The sequence below is a fragment of the Triticum aestivum genome, chromosome 3A (genome assembly GCF_018294505.1).
Source record: "Triticum aestivum cultivar Chinese Spring chromosome 3A, IWGSC CS RefSeq v2.1, whole genome shotgun sequence".
In the NCBI taxonomy this organism is placed as follows: Eukaryota; Viridiplantae; Streptophyta; class Magnoliopsida; order Poales; family Poaceae; genus Triticum; species Triticum aestivum.
In genome coordinates this window covers 655,228,122-655,248,249 of record NC_057800.1, presented here as the reverse complement: position 1 = coordinate 655,248,249, position 20,128 = coordinate 655,228,122, and positions in this window count along the sequence as shown.

Sequence of the window (20,128 nt, the reverse complement as noted above, 5' to 3'; positions counted from 1 at the left end):
GAATTGCCATGGTGTTATTTTTGTGCAGAAATAAAAGTTCTCGGAATGACCTGAAAATCAACGGAGATTATTTTTGGAATATATAAAAATACTGGCGAAAGAATCAACGTCAGGGGCCCACACCCTGTCCACAAGGGTGGGGGCGCGCCTACCCCCTGGGCGTGCCCCTGCCTCGTGGGCCCCCTGATGCTCCACCGACTTCCATCTTGACTCCATATATTCATTTTCAGGGAGAAATAAATCAGGGAGAAGGATTCATCGCGTTTTACGATATGGAGCCGCCGCCAAGCCCTAAACTCTCTCGGGAGGGCTGATCTGGAGTCCGTTCAGGGCTCTGGAGATGGGAATTCATCGCCATCATCATCATCAACCTTCCTCCATCACCAATTTCATGATGCTCACCGCCGTGCGTGAGTAATTCCATTGTAGGCTTGCTGGACGGTGATGGGTTGGATGAGATTTATCATGTAATTGAGTTAGTTTTGTTAGGGTTTGATCCCTAGTATCCACTTTGTTCTGAGATTGATGTTGCTATGACTTTGCTATGCTTAATGCTTGTCACTAGGGCCCGAGTGCCATGATTTCAGATCTGAACCTATTATGTTTTCATGAATATATGTGAGTTCTTGATCCTATCTTGCAAGTCTATAGTCACCTATTATGTGTTATGATCCGTTAACCCCGAAGTGACAATAATCGGGATACTTACCGGTGATGACCGTAGTTTGAGGAGTTCTTGTATTCACTATGTGTTAATGCTTTGGTCCGGTCCTCTATTAAAAGGAGGCCTTAGTACCCCGCTGCCATGGGAGGGTAGGACAAAAGATGTCATGCAAGTTCTTTTCCATAAGCACGTATGACTATATTTGGAATACATGCCTACATTACATTGATGAACTGGAGCTAGTTATGTGTCACCCTATGTTATAACTGTTGCATGATTGATCACATCCGACATAATTATCCATCACTGATCCATTGCCTACGAGATTTTCATATATTGTTCCTCGCTTATTTACTTTTCCGTTGTTACTGTTACAATCACTATAGAACCAAAAATATTACTTTTGCCACCGTTACCACTACTATCATATTACTTTGCTACTAAATACTTTACTGCAAATATTAAATTATCCAGGTGTGGTTGAATTGACAACTCAGCTGCTAATACTTGAGAATATTCTTTGGCTCCCCTTGTGTCGAATCAATACATTTGGGTTGAATACTCTACCCTCGAAAACTGTTGCGATCCCCTATACTTGTGGATTATCAAGTCTATTTTCTGGCGCTGTTGCCGGGGAGCATAGCTCTATTCTATGAGTCACTTGGGATTATATCTGCTTATCACTATGAAGAACAAAGATCATAGAACCAAGATTTTTCCCTCAACAACGAGGGGAGGTAAGGAACTGCCATCTAGCTCTGCACTTGATTCACCTTCTGATTTGAGTGAACTTGCGACACCTACTCCTGCTATTCATTCTGATATGTCGCATGTTATTGATGATGCCACTTCTGCTTTGCATGATACTTATGATGAAACTACTTCTATGCTTGATACTACTGTGCCATTAGGTGAATTTCTTGATGTACAACTTGCTAGGGCTAGAGAGAATGAAATTATTGAATCTAATAATATTGATGAAAGTGATGATGAAGATTCTCCTCCTAGATATGAATTGCCTGTTGTGCCTGAGGGTTATGTTATGGATGAAGAAACTGCTGGAGACTTATTAGCTTGCAATGATAGATCTGATCTTAAGAAATCATTAGCTAAGCTTAAAGAAAAGTCTTTGAATTCTAGAATGAAATATGACCCTGCTTTTGCTACTTCACATATCTTTATTATTGATAAGGATTATGATTTCTGTGTCAATCCTGAGTTAATTACTTTGGTTGAATCTGATCCTTTTATGGTTATGAATCTGAAACTGTTGTGGCACATCTTACTAAATTAAATGATATAGCCACCCTGTTTACTCATGATGAGAAAACTCGCTACTACTTTATCCTTAAGCTATTTTCGTTCTCATTAAAGGGTGATGCTAAAACATGGTTTAATTATCTTGATCCTGGTTGTGTGCGTAGTCCCCAGGATATGATTTATTACTTCTCTGCTAAATATTTCCCCGCTCATAAGAAACAAGCTGCTTTAAGGGAAATATATAATTTTGTGCAAATTGAAGAAGAGAGTCTCCCACAAGCTTTGGGGAGGCTTCTCCAATTACTTAATGCTTTGGCTGATCATAGTCTCAAGAAAAATGAAATACTTGATATCTTTTATAATGGATTAACTGATGCTTCCAGAGATTACCTGGATAGTTGTGCTGGTTGTGTTTTCAGGAAAAGAACTGTTGATCAAGCTGAATTGTTATTGAATAATATGTTGACTAATGAAAATAATTGGAAACCTCCTAAACCATCCAAGAAAAAGGATGATGAGGATTTTGAGCGCTTTGCTGAAATGATTAGACCTATCTTTTTGCGTATGCGTTTGACTGATATGCTTAAAATGAACCCTTATGCTAAATACGTGAAGGATATTTTTACTAATAAAAGAAAGATGCCGGAAGCTGAAATTTCCACCATGCTTGCCAATTATACTTTTAAGGGTAGAATACCAAAGAAACTTGGAGATCTAGGAGTACCAACTATACCATGCTCCATTAAAAGAAACCATGTTAAAACTGCTTTATGTGATCTTGGAGCAGGTGTTAGTGTTATGCCTCTCTCTTTATATCGTAGACTTGATTTGAATAAGTTCAAACCTACTGAAATATCTTTGCAAATGGCTGATAAATCAACTGCTATACCTGTCGGTATTTGTGCGGATGTGCCTGTTGTGGTTGCAAACGTTATTATTTTAACGGACTTTATTATTCTTGATACTCCCGAGGACGATAGTATGTCGATTATCCTGGGTAGACCCTTTTTGAATACTGCAGGGGCTGTTATTGATTGCAACAAAGGCAATGTCACTTTTCATGTTAATGGTAATGAGCATACGGTACACTTTCCGAGGATACAACCTCAAGTCCACAATATCTATTCTATTGGAAAATTTTCAACAATTACTATTGGAGGTTTTGAATTTCCTCTTCCTACTGTCAAGAAGAAATACGATATTCTTATTGTTGGGGATGTGCACATCCCCGTTGAGGTAACCTAGTGTTATTCGAAAATTCTCCGGTTTCATGTTATTCAAAAAGAGTTTGTTAACAAGACTTGATCAACCTTGTTAGTGGATTCCTTTTGATGAGCATGAGATGGATGAATTTAGAAAACACAACCTTTTGTACCCTCTTTTTAATTTTTGTTATTTATATTAAATAAAGCAAAATTGATATTTTCTATCTATTTTCTGAATTATCCATGCAATAAAAAAAATACCCCGAACATAAAAGTTCTCCAAATGCCCTGAAAATGTAATATGATTTTTTCTAGAATATTTGAGGATTTTAGGCACTGAGAAGACACTAGGGGGGCTCACCACGTGCCCACGAGGGTGGAGGGCGCACCCACCCCCTGGGCGTGCCCCCTGCCTCATGGACCCCACGTGGGTCCCCTCCACTTATCCTTGCACCCACACACTTCGTCTTGCTCCAGGAAAAATCACCCACCAGCTCAAACCGTGTTCTAGCTCATCTTGCTACCATTTTTTATCTCCTTTCTCAAAGCTCCATTCACAAAACTGCTTTGGGGGATTGTTCTTTGGTATGTGACTCCTCCAATGGTCAAATTAGTTTTTGTTCTAGTGCTTTATTTATTGCAAATTTTTGCTGCTTAGGTGACCCTGTTCTTGAGCTTGCATGTCAAATTTATGTGGTCAAAAGTAGTTTTAATACATGATATAGCCTTTAGGCACTTGTAGGGGTAGTTGCTATCAATCTTGTTGAGTTTGGTTCACTTTTATTTTAAGTTACTAAAAATTTCAGGAATTTTCAGAAAAAGATGAAGAGACTTTTGAGAGGCTCATCGAGCCGAAGCTTGAAGGATAAGCAAAGTGAAGAGAACAAGAAGCCCAAGTATAATCTCCCTCGTACTGCGGAGGTTCGGCCATGTGAATGGCCTTGTGATGAGTTCTTGAGAGAAGCCATGATTCATGAAGATTTTTATTATTTGGCTGAGAATGCAGGCCTCACTGCCTTCCTCCACGACCAGCGTGAACAGTATCTCCTACTCACCAATATTTTTGTGCAAAATTTTCATTTCCATGCTAGGAGATCGCCACCGTCGGTGGAATTTTATTTATATGATGAGCATAAGGAGATGCCACTATTTAATTTCTGCCGGGTCTGTAAGATACCCTTTGAGGGAAGCATAGAGGAACCACATCGTAATGATGTGGAGGGATTTATTGATACAATTGTTGTAGGGAAAACGAGGAAAGTTTCCAATGCAAGAATCACTAGCATACATTTTCCTGTTCTACGTTACTTTGCAATATTTGCTAGTAGATGCTTAATTGGTCGCGGGAACTGTGGAAACCTTAGTGCTCCTGATATTGTTATTTTGCGCCATGCCTTGTTTCATGATACTACTTTCAGTTTAGGCGCTATTGTTGCTAAACGGTTAAATCTGAACCGTACTAAGGGCCCCGTCCTCGGAGGCATCTTTGCCTCGCGCCTTGCTGCACACTTTAACATACCTATCAGGCATTATGAGAAAGAGGAAAATTTGCTGCCTCCTATTGTTCTATATTATAAGAGTATGGTAGCACATGAGTTTATTGTTAAGGATAAGAAGAAGATACTCAAATATAAATTGATATTCAACAAAAAATATTATGAGTTTATTACCTTGCATGCGCCCTCTTTGTTCAACATATTTTCAGGCATGTACCTTGTTTTGCCAGAGGCCATTCATGCCTACCAGAGCCCGACGTCAGCTCTAGAGCCCGAGCCCGAGACACCACTTGATCCTCACCATCAGTCTGTTTATCAGTGGAATCCATAGGAGATCACCAATCGGGGGGAGCCTGAGGATCCTCCTCAGTACACTGGAGAGAGCTTCTTTGATCCAACTTAGGCCAAAAGCCTAAGCTTGGGGGAGTACGTATCTCTCACCGACATTACATTCATGTTCACACACTCATGCCAGTTGTCGGTGCTTATACTTTTTCATTGTATCATCCATGCTAGTTTAATTTCTTTTTAAGCTTTCTTCTTGTGTGTTTGAAAAACCTTAAGAAAAAACAAAAAAAATTAGCTGTAACTTTTAGCTAGTTTACTTTCCATGCTTGTAGTAGCAATAATTAAAAAGAGAACCTAAAAAGATTTCTCGTTCTTCTTTTTCTTGTTGGGAGCTTTCCCGTGTAAATAGTTTTATTTCCTTTCTTTTCTTTGGGGGTCGAGAGGAGAAGACCATGATGAAAATGTTGAAGTAGCTCTCATATGCATTATTGTTGATCTAACAAAGAGCCCATATTACCTTGTCTTCTCCCTTGAATTGAATGCTTGCAGATTCCAGCTTAGTCCAATGCACATGCACTATTATTATTATCCATACTATTCGGTTGTGCAAGTGAAAGGCAATAATGACGATATATGATGAACTGGTTGAGATGAGAAAAGCTGGTATGAACTCGACCTCTCTTGTTTTTGTAAATATGATTAGTTCATTGTTCCTGATTCAGCCTATTATGAATGAAACATATTTGCAATGAAAATTAGATATTATAGTTGCTTATGCCATGTTTAATTTTCTAGGAGTTTATAATGGTTTACCTTGCATTCCAACATTCTATTAAAATGGTTGTGATGTGGTATGATGGGGCGGTATCCTCCTTTGAACGATTCGAGTGGCTTGACTTGGCACATGTTCATGCATGTAGTTGAAATAAAATCAACATAGCCTCCAAGATATTTATTTTCATGGTGAATTATATCCTACTCATGCTTGCATTCGGTGTTGATTAATTTTAATGCATGTTCATGACTGTTGTCGCTCTCTAGCTGGTCGCTTCCCAGTCTCTTTCTAGCCTTCACTTGTACTAAGCGGGAATACTGCTTGTGCATCCAATTCCATAAACCCCAAAGTTATTCGATATGAGTCCACCATACCTTCCTATATACGGTATCTACCTACCGTTCCAAGTAAATTTGTATCTGCCAAACTCTAAACCATCAAATAAACATTTTGTTTTGCATGCTCGAATAGCTCATGTATCAACTAGGTTTGTCTGTATCCTCCATGCTAGGCGGGTTATTCTCAAGAGGAGTGGACTCCGCTCCTCACTCACGAGAAAATGGCTGGTCACCGGGATTCCCAGTCACATGCTCAAATCAAATCAAAATACTCCCTCCGTTTCTTTCTACTCCGCATATAAGATTTGGTCAAAGTCAAACTGCATAAAGTTTGACCAAATTTATATAAAAAAATATGAATATCTACAATACTAAAACTATATAGTATGAACATACGTTTCATGGTGCATCTCATAATATTGATTTCATATTGTGAATTTTTATATTTTTAATATAAATTTAGTCAAACTCTACAAAGGTTGACTTTGACCAAACCTTATATGCAGACTAAAAAGAAATGGAGGGAGTAATTGCAAACAAAACTCCCCGAGGATTGTTGTTAGTTGGAGGCACCCGTTGTTTCGGGCAAGCCATGGATTGATGCTTGTTGGTGGTGGGGGAGTATAAACTTTACCATTCTGCTTGGGAACTGCCTATAATGTGTGTAGCATGCAAGATATCGAGATCTCTCGGTTGTTATGTTGACAATGAAAGTAAACCGCTCAAAATATTATTCATCTCTATTTCAAAACTGAGCTCTGGCACCTCTACAAATCCCTGCTTCCCTCTGCGAAGGGCCTATCTATTTACTTTTATGTTGAGTCATCATCCTCTTATTAAAAAGCACCAGTTGGAGAGCACCGCTGTAATTTGCATGTATTACCGTTAGTTTACATTGAGTATGACTTGACTGGATCTCTTTTACCATGAATTACAATGTCTAGTCAGTCCTTGATCTTTAAAGGTGCTCTGCATTTATGTTTTGCGGTCTCAGAAAGGGCTAGCGAGATACCATCTTGTTATATCATATTATGATTGTTTTGAGAAAGGGTTGTCATCCGAGATTTATTATTATTGCTCGCTAGTTGATTATGTCATTGATATTAGTAAACATGAGACCCAGATGTTATTGTGAATATGGTTAGTTCATAATCTTTGCTGAAAACTTGAATGCTGGCTTTACATATTTACAACAACAAGAGCAAACGGAGTTTGTAAATGTTTTTCTTTATCACTTTCAGTTTATCAACTGAATTGCTTGAGGACAAGCAAAGGTTTAAGCTTGGGGGAGTTGATACGTCTCCGTCGTATCTACTTTTCCAAAAACTTTTGCCCTTGTTTTGGACTCTAACTTGCATGATTTGAATGGAACTAACCCGGACTGGCGCTGCTTTCAGCAGAATTGTCATGGTGTTATTTTTGTGCAGAAATAAAAGTTCTCGGAATGACCTGAAAATCAACGGAGATTATTTTTGGAATATATAAAAAATACTGGCGAAAGAATCAACATCAGGGGGCCCACACCCCGTCCAGGTGGGGGCGCGCCCCTTGCCTCGTGGGCCCCCTGATGCTCCACCGACGTCCATCTTGACTCCATATATTCGTGTTCGGGGAGAAATAAACCAGGAAGAAGGATTCATCGCGTTTTACGATATGGAGCCGCCGCCGAGCCCTAAACTCTCTCGGGAGGGCTGATATGGAGTCCGTTCGGGGCTCCGAAGAGGGGAATCCATCGCCATCGTCAGCATCAACCTTCCCCCATCACCAATTTCATGATGCTCACCGCCGTGCGTGAGTAATTCCATCGTAGGCTTGCTGGATGGTGATGGGTTGGATGAGATTTATCATGTAATCAAGTTAGTTTTGTTAGGGTTTTATCCCTAGTATCCACTATGTTCTGAGATTGATGTTGCTATGACTTTGGTATGCTTAATGCTTGTCACTAGGGCCCGAGTGTCATGATTTTAGATCTGAACCTATTATGTTTTCATGAATATATGTGAGTTCTTGATCCTATATTACAAGTCTATAGTCACCTATTATGTGTTATGATCCGTTAACCCCGAAGTGACAATAATCGGGATACTTACTAGTGATGACCGTAGTTTGAGGAGTTCATGTATTCACTATGTGTTAATGCTTTGGTCCGGTACTCTATTAAAAGGAGGCCTTAATATCCGTTAGTTTCCAATAGGACCCCGCTGCCACGAGAGGGTAGGACAAAAGATGTCATGCAAGTTCTTTTCCATAATCACGTATGACTATATTCGGAATACATGCCTACATTACATTGATGAACTAGAGCTAGTTCAGTGTCACCCTATGTTATAACTGTTGCATGATTGATCGCATCCGACATAATTATCCATCACTGATCCATTGCCTACGAGCTTTTCATATATTGTTCTTCGCTTATTTACTTTTCCGTTGTTACTGTTACAATCACTATAAAACCAAAAATATTACTTTTGCCACCGTTACCAGTACTATCATATTACTTTGCTACTAAATACTTTACTGCAGATATTAAGTTATCTAGGTGTGGTTGAATTGACAACTCAGCTGCTAATACTTGAGAATATTCTTTGGCTCCCCTTGTGTCGAATCAATAAATTTGGGTTGAATACTCTACCCTCGAAAACTGTTGTGATCCCCTACACTTGTGGGTTATCATGGCCGGCAGTTTGTTTTCTAGCATGACGAAAGGGTTCCCGGTCGAGGAAACAGATGCCCATGCATTTGCCACCACCTCTCGAAATCCATCGGCCTTTGCCCAGAAAGTTTCAAAGCGGAACCGTTTAGCCACGCGAAAATCAGCGTTGAGGTCTAGCAGGAGGGGGCAGTGGTCTGATACGGTGGTGCTCGAGGCTGAAAGAAAGCACGAGGGGTATAGTGATACGTCTCCAACGTATCTATAATTTTTGATTGTTCCATGCTATTATATTATCTGTTTTGGATGTTTTATATGCATTTATATGCTATTTTATATGATTTCTTGGACTAACCTATTAACATAGAGCCTAGTGCCAGTTCCTGTTTTTCCTTGTTTTAGAGTTTTGCGGAAATGGAATACCAAACGGAGTCCAAACGGAATGAAACTTTCACGATGATTTTTCTTGGACCAGAAGACACCCAGAGGACTTGGAGTGCATGCCAGGAAAGCCACGAGGCCGCCACGAGGATGGAGGGTAGGGCGCGCCCCCACCCTTGTGGGCCCCTCTTGACTCCACTGACCTATTTCTTCCACCTATATATTCTCAAATATTCCAAAACCTACCATGAGATCCACAAAAACAGTTTTCCACCGCCGCAACCTTCTGTACCCATGAGATCCCATCCAGGGGCCTTTTCCGGTGTCCTGCCGGAGGGGGATTCGATCATAGAGGGGTTCTACATCAACACCATTGCCTCTCCGATGAAGCGTGAGTAGTTTACCTCAGACCTACGGGTCCATAGCTAGTATCTAGATGGCTTCTTCTCTCTCTTTTGATCAATACCATGTTCTCCTCGATGTTCTTGGAGATCTATTCGACGTAATACTATTTTGCGTTTTGTTTGAGAAATCTGATGAATTGTGGATTTATGATCAGCTTACCTATGAATATTATTTGAATCTCCTCTAAATTCTTATATGCATGATTTGATATATTTGCAAGTCTCTTCGAACTATCGATTTGGTTTAGCGAACTAGATTGGTGTTTCTTGCAATCGGAGAAGTGCTTAGCTTTGGGTTCAATCTTGCTGTGCTCGATCTCAGTGATAGAAGGGGAACCAACACGTATTGTATTGTTGCCATCGAGGATAACAAGATGCGGTTTTCACCATGTTGCTTGAGTTTATCCCGCTACATCATGTCATCTTACTTAATGCGTTACCCTGTACTTATGAACTTAATACTCTAGATGCAGGCAGGAGACGGTCAGTGTGTGGAGTAATAGTAGTAGAGGCAGGCAGGAGTCGGTCTACTTGATACAAACGTGGTGCCTATGGTCATGATCATTGCCTTAGATATTGTCATGACTTTGCATTTTTCTATCAATTGCTCGACAGTAATTTGTTTACCCACCGTAATAATTTATATCTTAAGAGAAGCCTCTAGTGAAACCTATGTCTCCCGGGTCTACTTTCCATCATATAAGTTTCCGATCTATAATTTTAGTTTCCTACTTACTTCCTTTGCAACCTTTTACTTTCGATTCCATAGACCAAAAATATTACTTTACCGATTATCCATCTCTATCAGATCTCACTTTGCAAATAATCGTGAAGGGATTGACAACCCCTTTATCGCGTTGGGTGCAAGTCGGTGGTTGTTTGTGCAGGTATTCGGTGACTTGTGTGTTGTATCCTACCGGATTGATACCTTGGTTCTCAAAACTGAGGGAAATACTTAGTCTACTTTGCTGCATCACCCTTTCCTCTTCAAGGGAAAAACCAACGCAAGCTCAAGAAGTAGCATATAGCTCCTCCCAGTCCATTGTCGAGAAGACGTGATCGAGTTTCTTGAGAGTGGTGCGTCCTCTCTCGATGGACCAAGTGTATCTTCTCCCGTTGAGGTAGACCTCCTTGAGCTGAAGCAGATTGAGCCTACTACGGAAGCCTGCCATCAAGCGCCGGTTAACAACGGCGTTATTCTTATCCTCCGTGTTGACTAGGAGGTTGAAATCGCCAATGACAGCCCACGGTCCTGGTAAAAGCTCACAGATGTCAATGAGCTCCTGCATGAAACCTACTTTAAGGGCATCGGAGCTGGGCCCGTAAACCCTAGTCATCCACCAGTGAGCCGACTTGCCGGCCGGCTTGACTAGAGTGGTGATTGCATAGTCCGTGTAGTGCGGGTTCGAAAGCTAGACCACTACCGGATCCCAAGCTAGGAGGATCCCTCCATGTGTGCTCGACGTTGGAAGATAGTAAAAGTGCACAAATTTATTCCCAAGGTAGTGCACAACAACAGCTGTAGAAACAACTTCCATCTTAGTCTCCTGAACACAAACTATACTAGGATTTGCTGCTGAAACCACTTGGTAGACTGCGCTTCTATGTGCAGGGTCATTTAGACTATGTACATTCCACACCAGTACCTTCATGGGATGTGCAGCCATGGAGGAAGCCCCACAGAAACGCTCGAAACACCACACCCTAGGCCGTCGGCATGGAATCGCCCGGCAGCTCCACCATTGGCATCGCCGAAGGCTCCCATCCGAACAAGGCGAGGATGAATGCGATGTGAGCATCCGAGAGCGGCTTGGTGAAGAGCTCAATGTACATTTTGAGTGCATCATCTCCGATGGCCTCTCCTTCATTCGCCAGGCAAAGCCTGCGAATGATGATCTATTGTTCCTTCGTGGCCATCTAATGTCTGCTCGAACTACGTCGGTATTTCCCCAAAGAGGAAGGGATGATGCGGCACAGCGACAGTAGGTATTTCCCTCAGTGATGAGACCAAGGTTATTGAACCAGTAGGAGAACCAAGCAACAGTACGTAAACATCACCTGCACACAAATAACAAATACTCGCAACCCGACGTATTAAAGGGGTTGTCAATCTCTTTCAGGTAGCGGCGCCAGAAATTGGCAAACGGACGTGAGAGAGTTGTAAATATTGATAGATCAAACGCTAGATAAAATAAATTGCAGCAAGGTATTCTTGTATTTTTGGGTTTAATAGATCTGAAAATAAAAGGCAAATAAAATAAATCGCAAAGGCAAATAATATGAGAAAGAGACCCGGGGGTTGTAGGTTTAACTAGTGGCTTCTCTCAAGAAAAATAGCAAATGGTGGGTAAACGAATTACTGTTGGGTAATTGATAGAACTTCAAATAATCATGACGATATCCAGACAATGATCATTATATAGGCATCACGTCCAAGATTACTAGACCGACTCCTGCCCGCATCTACTACTATTACTCCACACATCGACCGCTATCCAACATGCATCTAGTTTATTAAGTTCATGGAGAAACGGAGTAATGCAATAAGAAAGATGACATGATGTAGACAATATCTATTTATGTAGAAATAGACCCCCATCGTTTTATCCTTAGTAGCAACGATACATACGTGCCGGTTCCCCTTCTGTCACTGGGATCAAGCACCGTAAGATCGAACCCACTACAAAGCACCTCTTCCCATTGGAAGATAAATAGATCAAGTTGGCCAAACAAAACCCAAATATCGGAGAAGAAATATGAGGCTATAAGCAATCATGCATATAAGAGATCAAAGAAACTCAAATAACTTTCATGGATGAAAAGAGATAGATCTAATCATAAAATCAAAGTTCATTGGATCCCAACAAACACACTGCAAAAAGAGTTACATCATATGGATCTCCAAGAGACCATTGTATTGAGAATCAAACGAGAGAGAGGAAGCCATCTAGCTACTAACTACGGACCCAAAGGACTACAAAGAACTACTCACGCATCATCGGAGAGGCACCAATGGAAGTGGTGAACCCGTCGGTGATGGTGTCTATATTGGATCTGGTGGTTCTGGATTCTGCGGCGGCTGGAATTGATTTTCGTTGACTCCACTAGGGTTTATAGAATATTGGGGTATTTATAGAGCAAAGAGGTGGTCCGAGGGGGCACCCAAGGTGGGCACAGCCCACCAGGGCACACCTGGGCCTCCAAGCGCGCCCTGGTGGGTTGTGCTCCCCTCGGAGCACCCCCAGGCGCTTCTCTGACCCATTGGATGTCTTCTGGTCCAAACAAATCCACAAAAAGTTTCCCTGCGTTTGGACTCCGTTTGATATTGATTACCTGTGATGTAAAAAATGTGCAAAAAACAGCAACTGGCACTTGGCACTATGTCAATAGGTTAGTACCAAAAATGGTATAAAATGATTATAGAAAATCCAAGAATGATAATCTAATAGCATGGAACAATCAAAAATTATAGATACGTTGGAGATGTATCACCGTCGTGGGCCTCCTGTTTTTGGCGAGTCGAATGCTCCTCTTGGGTGAGCCAGCTGGCTGGTAGCGCTTCCTCAGCCTACGGTGCACTGTAACCTCAGGTGCAGCCAGGACGGGACTGATGGATCTCTGGATCTCCCTATAGAAGGCACGCACCAGCGTCCTGGGAGAGGCGGTCATGGGCATGGCCTGCATGGCTAGTGAGTGGGCGTCGTCGTCTGGGTCCTGGTCTGCCTGGTCTCCTGATCCCGGCGTATAGACAACGGGTGCTTGATTGTTGTCTACCACTTGGGTCCCACTTCGTCCAGCCAAAGGGAGGGCATGGGGCTCTGGACATGCATGCAGGATTAGAAGGGGGCTGCCATGATCCTGTGGCACCAAGCCAGCGAGATGGTGTGGCTCGTATGAGGCCTGCGAGATGCTGACCCGGAGCCAATCTATATCCGAGGTAACCTGACCCACCAGTCCGTCCAAGTGCATGGGTGGGGTGGGGGTGGGGTGAGGAAACCACCAGAGATGTCACTGTCCCCCAGGCTTGGCAGGCTAAAGAATGCTCTATCACGCGCCCTTCCACTGCCAATCAAAAGCATGTGGGGCCCCTCTGCTTCCACCACCATTGAGCCAATCAAAATTAGCTGGTCTAGCCAGTCCACAGAGTTTGCCATGCCTTGATGACACACCGCAGGTCGAGGCCCACACAAGGAGCCAACCACCTCTCTCCAACGGGTCAAGCAGACCAGGGGAACGGTCCTTGATACGTCTCCAACGTATCTATAATTTTTTATTGTCCCATGCTGTTATATTATCGTTCTTGGATGCTTGATACGTCTCCAACGTATCTATAATTTTTTATTGTCCCATTTTTTATTTACCAGGGGAACAGACTTGCAAAGATTACCAATCATAAATAAAAGAATTCAGAGAAGATTCAAATATTGTTCATAGATAAAATTGATCATAAACCCACAATTCACCGATCTCCACAAACACACCATAAAAGAAGATTACATCGAATAGATCTCCACAAGAGAGGGGGAGAACTTTGTATTGAGATCCAAAAAGAGAGAAGAAGCCATCTAGTAGGCCAAACCAAACTGATAATTCGAAGAGACTTGCAAAGATAAACCAATCATACATAAAAGAATTTAGAGAAGAATCAAATATTGTTCATAGATAATCTGGATCATAAACCCACAATTCATCGGATCTCGACAAACACACAGCAAAACAAGATTACATCGAATAGATCTCCAAGAGAATCGAGGAGAACTTTGTATTGAGATCCAAAGAGAGAGAAGAAGCCATCTGGCTACTAGCTATGGACCCGAAGGTCTGAATTAAACTACTCACACATCACCGGAGAGGCCATGGAGTTGATGTAGAGGCCCTCCGTGATCAATGCCCCCTTCGGTGGAGCTTCGGAAAAGGCCCCAAGATGGGATCTCTCGGGTACAAAAGGTTGCGGCAGTGGAATTAGGTTTTCGTGGTGCTCCTGGATGTTTGCGGGGTAGGTGGACTTATATAGGAGGAAGAAGTAGGTCGGTGGAGCAACGAGGGGCCCACGAGGGTGGAGGGCGCGCCCAGGGGGTAGGCGCGCCCCCCTGCCCCGTGTCCTTCTCGATTGTTTCTTGACGTCCACTCCAAGTCTCCTGGATGACGTTTGTTGAGAAAATCACGTTCCCGAAGGTTTCATTCCGTTTGGACTTCGTTTGATATTCCTTTTCTGCGAAACACTGAAATAGGCAAAAACAACAATTTCGGTCGGGCCTCCGGTTAATAGGTTAGTACCAAAATGATATAAAAGTGTAAAATAAAGCCCATTAACATCCAAAATAGATAATATAATAGCATGGAGCAATAAAAAAATTATAGATACGTTGGAGACATATCAAGCATCCCCAAGCTTAATTCCTGCTCGTCCTTGAGTAGGTAAATGATAAAAAAGAATTTTTGATGTGGAATGCTTTCTAACATATTTCTCAATGTAATTTTTCTTTATTGTGGCATGAATGTTTAGATCCAAAAGATTCAAGATAAAAGTTTAATATTGACATAAAAATAATAATACTTCAAGTATACTAACTAAGCAATCATGTCTTCTCAAAATAACATGGCCAAAGAAAGTTATCCCTACAAAATCATATAGTCTGGCTATGCTCTATTCACCACACAAAATATTTAAATCATGCACAACTCCGATGACAAGCCAAGCAATTGTTTCATACTTTTGATTTCTCAAACTTTTTCAATCTTCATGCAATATATGAGCGTGAGCCATGGATATAGCACTATATGTGGAATAGAATGGTGGTTGTGGAGAAGACAAAAAGGAGAAGATAGTCTCACATCAACTAGGCGTATCAACGGGCAATGGAGATGCCCATCAATAGATATCAACGTGAGTGAGTAGGGATTTCCATGCAACAGATGCACTAGAGCTATAAGTGTATGAAAGCTCAACAAAAGAACTAAGTGGGTGTGCATCCAACTTACTTTCTCATGAAGACCTAAGGTAATTTTGAGGAAGCCCATCATTGGAATATACAAGCCAAGTTCTATAATGTAAAATTCCCACTAGTATATAAAAGTGATAACATAGGAGACTCTCTATCATGAATATCATGGTGCTACTTTGAAGCACAAGTGTGGAAAAAGGATAGTAACATTGTCCCTTCTCTATTTTTCTCTCATTTTATTTATTTATTTGGGCCTTCTTTCCTTTTTTTTCTTTTCTTTTTGCCTCTTTTTTTTTGTCCGGAGTCTCATCCCGACTTGTGGGGGAATCATAGTCTCCATCATCTTTTCCTCATTGGTACAATGCTCTAATAATGATGATCATCACACTTTAATTTACTTACAACTCAAGAATTACAACTCAATACTTAGAACAAAATATGACTCTATGTGAATGCCTCCGGCGGTATACCGGGATGTGAAATGATGCATGAGTGACATGTATGAAGAATTATGACGGTGGCTTTGCCACAAATACGATGTCAACTACATGATCATGCAAGCAATATGACAATGATGAAGCATGTAATAATAACGGAATGTTGGAAAGTTGCATGGCAATATATCTCAGAATGGCTATCGAAATGCCATAATAGGTAGGTATGGTGGCTGTTTTGAGGAAGGTATGTGGTGGGTTTATGGTACCGGCAAAAGTTGTGCAATACTAGAGAGGCTAGCAATGGTGGAAGGGTGAGAGTGCGTATAATCCATGGACTTAACATTAGTCATAAAGAACTCACATACTTATTGCAAAAATCTATTAGTTATCGAAACAAAGTATTATGCGCTTGCTCCTAGGGGGATAGATTGGTAGGAAAAGACCATCGCTCGTCCCCGACCGCCACTCATAAGGAAGACAATCAATAAATAAACCATTCTCCGACTTCATCACATAACGGTTCACCATACGTGCATGCTACGGGAATCACAAACTTCAACACAAGTATTTCTCAAATTCACAACTACTCAACTAGCATGACTCTAATATCACCATCTCCATATCTCAAAACAATTATCAAGTATCAAACTTCTCATAGTATTCAATGCACTTCTATCAAAGTTTTTATATTATTCCTAAAAGCAAATTTCCATGTTGTTCTAAAAGGACTCTCAAAATAATATAGTGAAGCATGAGGGATCAATTATTTCTATAAAATAAAACCACCGCCGTGTTCTAAAAGATATAAGTGAAGCACTAGAGCAAAAACTATATGGCTCAAAAGATATAAGTGCAGCACATAGAGTATCTAATAAATTTCAAATCATGCGAGTCTCTCTCAAAGGGTGTGTACATCAAGGATGATTGTGGTAAACTAAAAAGAAAAGACTCAAATCATACAGTATGCTCCAAGCAAAACACATATCATGTGGTGAATAAAAATATAGCTCCAAGTAAAGTTACCGATAGACGAAGACGAAAGAGGGGATGCCTTCCGAGGCATCCCCAAGCTTAGGATTTTTGGTGTCCTTGAATTTTACCTTGGGGTGCCATGGGAATCCCCAAGCTTAGGCTCTTGCCGCTCCTTGTTCCATAATCCATCAAATCTTTACCCAAAACTTGAAAACTTCACAACACAAAACTCAAAATAGAAAATCTTGTGAGCTCCGTTAGCGAAAGAAAACAAAACACCACTTCAAGGTACTGTAATGAACACATTCTTGATTTATATTGGTGTTAAACCTACTGTATTAAAACTTCTCTATGGTTTATAAAATCTTTCACTAGCCATAGATTCATCAAAATAAGCAAACAACACACGAAAAACAGAATCTGTCAAAAACAGAATAGTCTGTAGTAATATGTATATAACACAAACTTCTGGAACCCCAAAAATTCTGAAATAACTTTCTGGACGTGAGGAATTTATCTATTAATCATCTGCAAAAATAATTAACTAAATATCACTTTCCAAATAAAAGTGGCAGCAATTCTCGTGAGCGCTAAAGTTTCTGCTTTTTACAGCAAGATCAAAAAGACTTTCCCCAAGTCTTCCCAACGGTTCTACTTGGCACAAACACTAATTAAACACAAAAAAATGACCAAAACAGAGGCTAGATAAATTATTTATTACTAAACAGGAACAAAAATCAAGGAATAAAAATAAAATTGGGTTGCCTCCCAACAAGCGCTATCGTTTAACGCCCCTAGCTTGGCATAAAAGCAAGGATAGATCTAGGTATTGCCATCTTTGGTGTTAGGAAAGAAAAGAGAAAATTTCTTTTCTATAGCATTTATCTTTCTATTTTGAGATAGCACGTGGCCATTAATGGTGGAAGAAATATTAAGCACGTTACGAAAATTGGCATCTAAGCTAGCCTTCATTTCTTTGATAATTTCATTTTGATAAAAGCACAAAAGAGAGGTAGAATCAACCTTCTCACTCATGGGGTGCCCAAATATAGTTTTCATCTTTTCATAAGTATCAATGGGATCCCCCTCAAGAAAACCTTCTTCAAAGATAGAATCCCGAACTTGCTTGAATGGGGATGGTAGACCAATATAAAAGCTTTTCAGGTAAACCTCAATTTGATATTGTGGCACATAGCTAGCTCGGATCCTTAATAGCCTATCCCAAGCATGTTTCAAAGATTCATCAAGTAAATAACGAAAAATTCCGGGATCACCTTCATCAAAATTATTCAAGCTCTCATTGATAGCCCCAGTAGGTCTCTCCATGGCATCATTATTTATGAGCTTAGAGAGGACAAAGGGACTATCCACGGTAAAACCTGGGAGAGAACCCTTAGCCCTTTTTGAATCGGCCATGGTACAAGAAAACAAACGGGAAAGAGACGAATAAATCGGCAAGGGTGAAGTGTGGGAGAGGAAAATGAGAGGCAAATGGCAGATAATGTAATGCGGAGGATAAGAGTTGTGATGGGTACTTGCTATGTCTTGACTTGGCATAGATCTCCCCGGCAACGGTGCCAGAAATCATTCTTGCTACCTCTTGATCACTGCGTTGGTTTTCCCTTGAAGAGGAAAGGGTGATGCAATAAAGCAGCCTAAGTATTTCCCTCAGTTTTTGAGAACCAAGGTATCAATACAGTAGGAGACCACGCGCGAGTCACCTCGTACCTACATAAACAAATAAGAACCTCGCAACCAACGTGATAAAGGGGTTGTCAGTCCCTTCACGGCCACTTGCAAGAGTGAGATCTGATAGAGATAATAATAATAAGATAAATATTTTTGGTATTTTTATGATATAGATTGAAAGTAAAGATTGCAAAATAAAATAGATTGGAAACTTGTATGATGGAAAATAGACCCCAGGACCATAGGTTTCAGTAGTCGCTTCTCTCAAGATAGCATAAGTATTACGGTGGGTAAACAAATTACTGTCGAGCAATTGATAGAAAAGAGAATAATTATGAGAATATCTAGGCATGATCATGTATATAGGCATCACGTCCGCGACAAGTAGTCTAAAACGATTCTGCATCTACTACTATTACTCCACACATCGACCGCTATCCAGCATGCATCTAGAGTATTAAGTTCATAAGAACAGAGTAATGCCTTAAGTAAGATGACATGATGTAGAGGGATAAACTCATGCAATATGATATAAACCCCATCTTTTTATCCTCGATGTCAACAATACAATACGTGTCATTTCCCCTACTGTCACTGGGATCGAGCACCGTAAGATTGAACCCAAAGCTAAGCACTTCTCCCATTGCAAGAAAGATCAATCTAGTAGGCCAAACCAAACTGATAATTTGAACAGACTTGCAAAGATAAACCAATCATACATAAAATAATTCAGAGAAGAATCAAATATTGTTCATAGATAATCTGGATCATAAACCCACAATTCATCAGATTTCGACAAACACACTGCAAAAGAAGATTACATCGAATAGATCTCCAAGAGAATCGAGGAGAACTTCGTATTGAGATCCAAAGAGAGAGAGAGAAGAAGCCATCTAGCTACTAGCTATGGACTCGAAGGTCTGAAGTAAACTACTCACACATCACCGGAGAGGCCATGGAGTTCATGTAGATGCCCTCCGTGATCAATGCCCCCTCCCACAGAGCTCCAAAAAGGCCCCAAGATGGGATCTCTCGGGTACAGAAGGCTGCGGCGGTGGAATTAGGTTTTCGTGGTGCTCCTGGATGTTTGCAGGGTACATGGACTTATATAGGAGGAAGAAGTAGATCGGTGGAGCAATGAGGGGCCCACGAGGGTGGAGGGCGCGCCCAGGGGGTAGGTGCACCCCTGCCTCGTGGCCTCCTCGATTGTTTCTTGATGCCCACTCCAAGTCTCCTTGTCGGAGTAATGGGCCATGGGTAGCCTAACCCGAGCCCCAGAACCTTCCTAGACATCGGGGCCGACTGTGCCCCTCAAGACGTCAAGATAGAGCTCCGCCTTCTGGCGGCCGGCTGGCCGAATGGCCGACTGCCAGGAGGCAGCCATGCTCAGGAAGGCGGCTCCAAGACGGGCCAACTCCTAGCAAGCGGCCTCCAAAAAGGCCGGCTCCTAGCAGTCGGCCCATGGCGCCCTCAAAGTCTGCACCCTCATTAAGAAGACAAGACATGGTGCGGCTGCAGTATAGCCCATCCCCCTGTATCCAGGGCCGGGCGTGGCCACAGTGCTCCGTACAGGCGGAGATCTCCTCCCGGCGTGGCACTGTTGCCACTCCGCCCCTGACGTCAC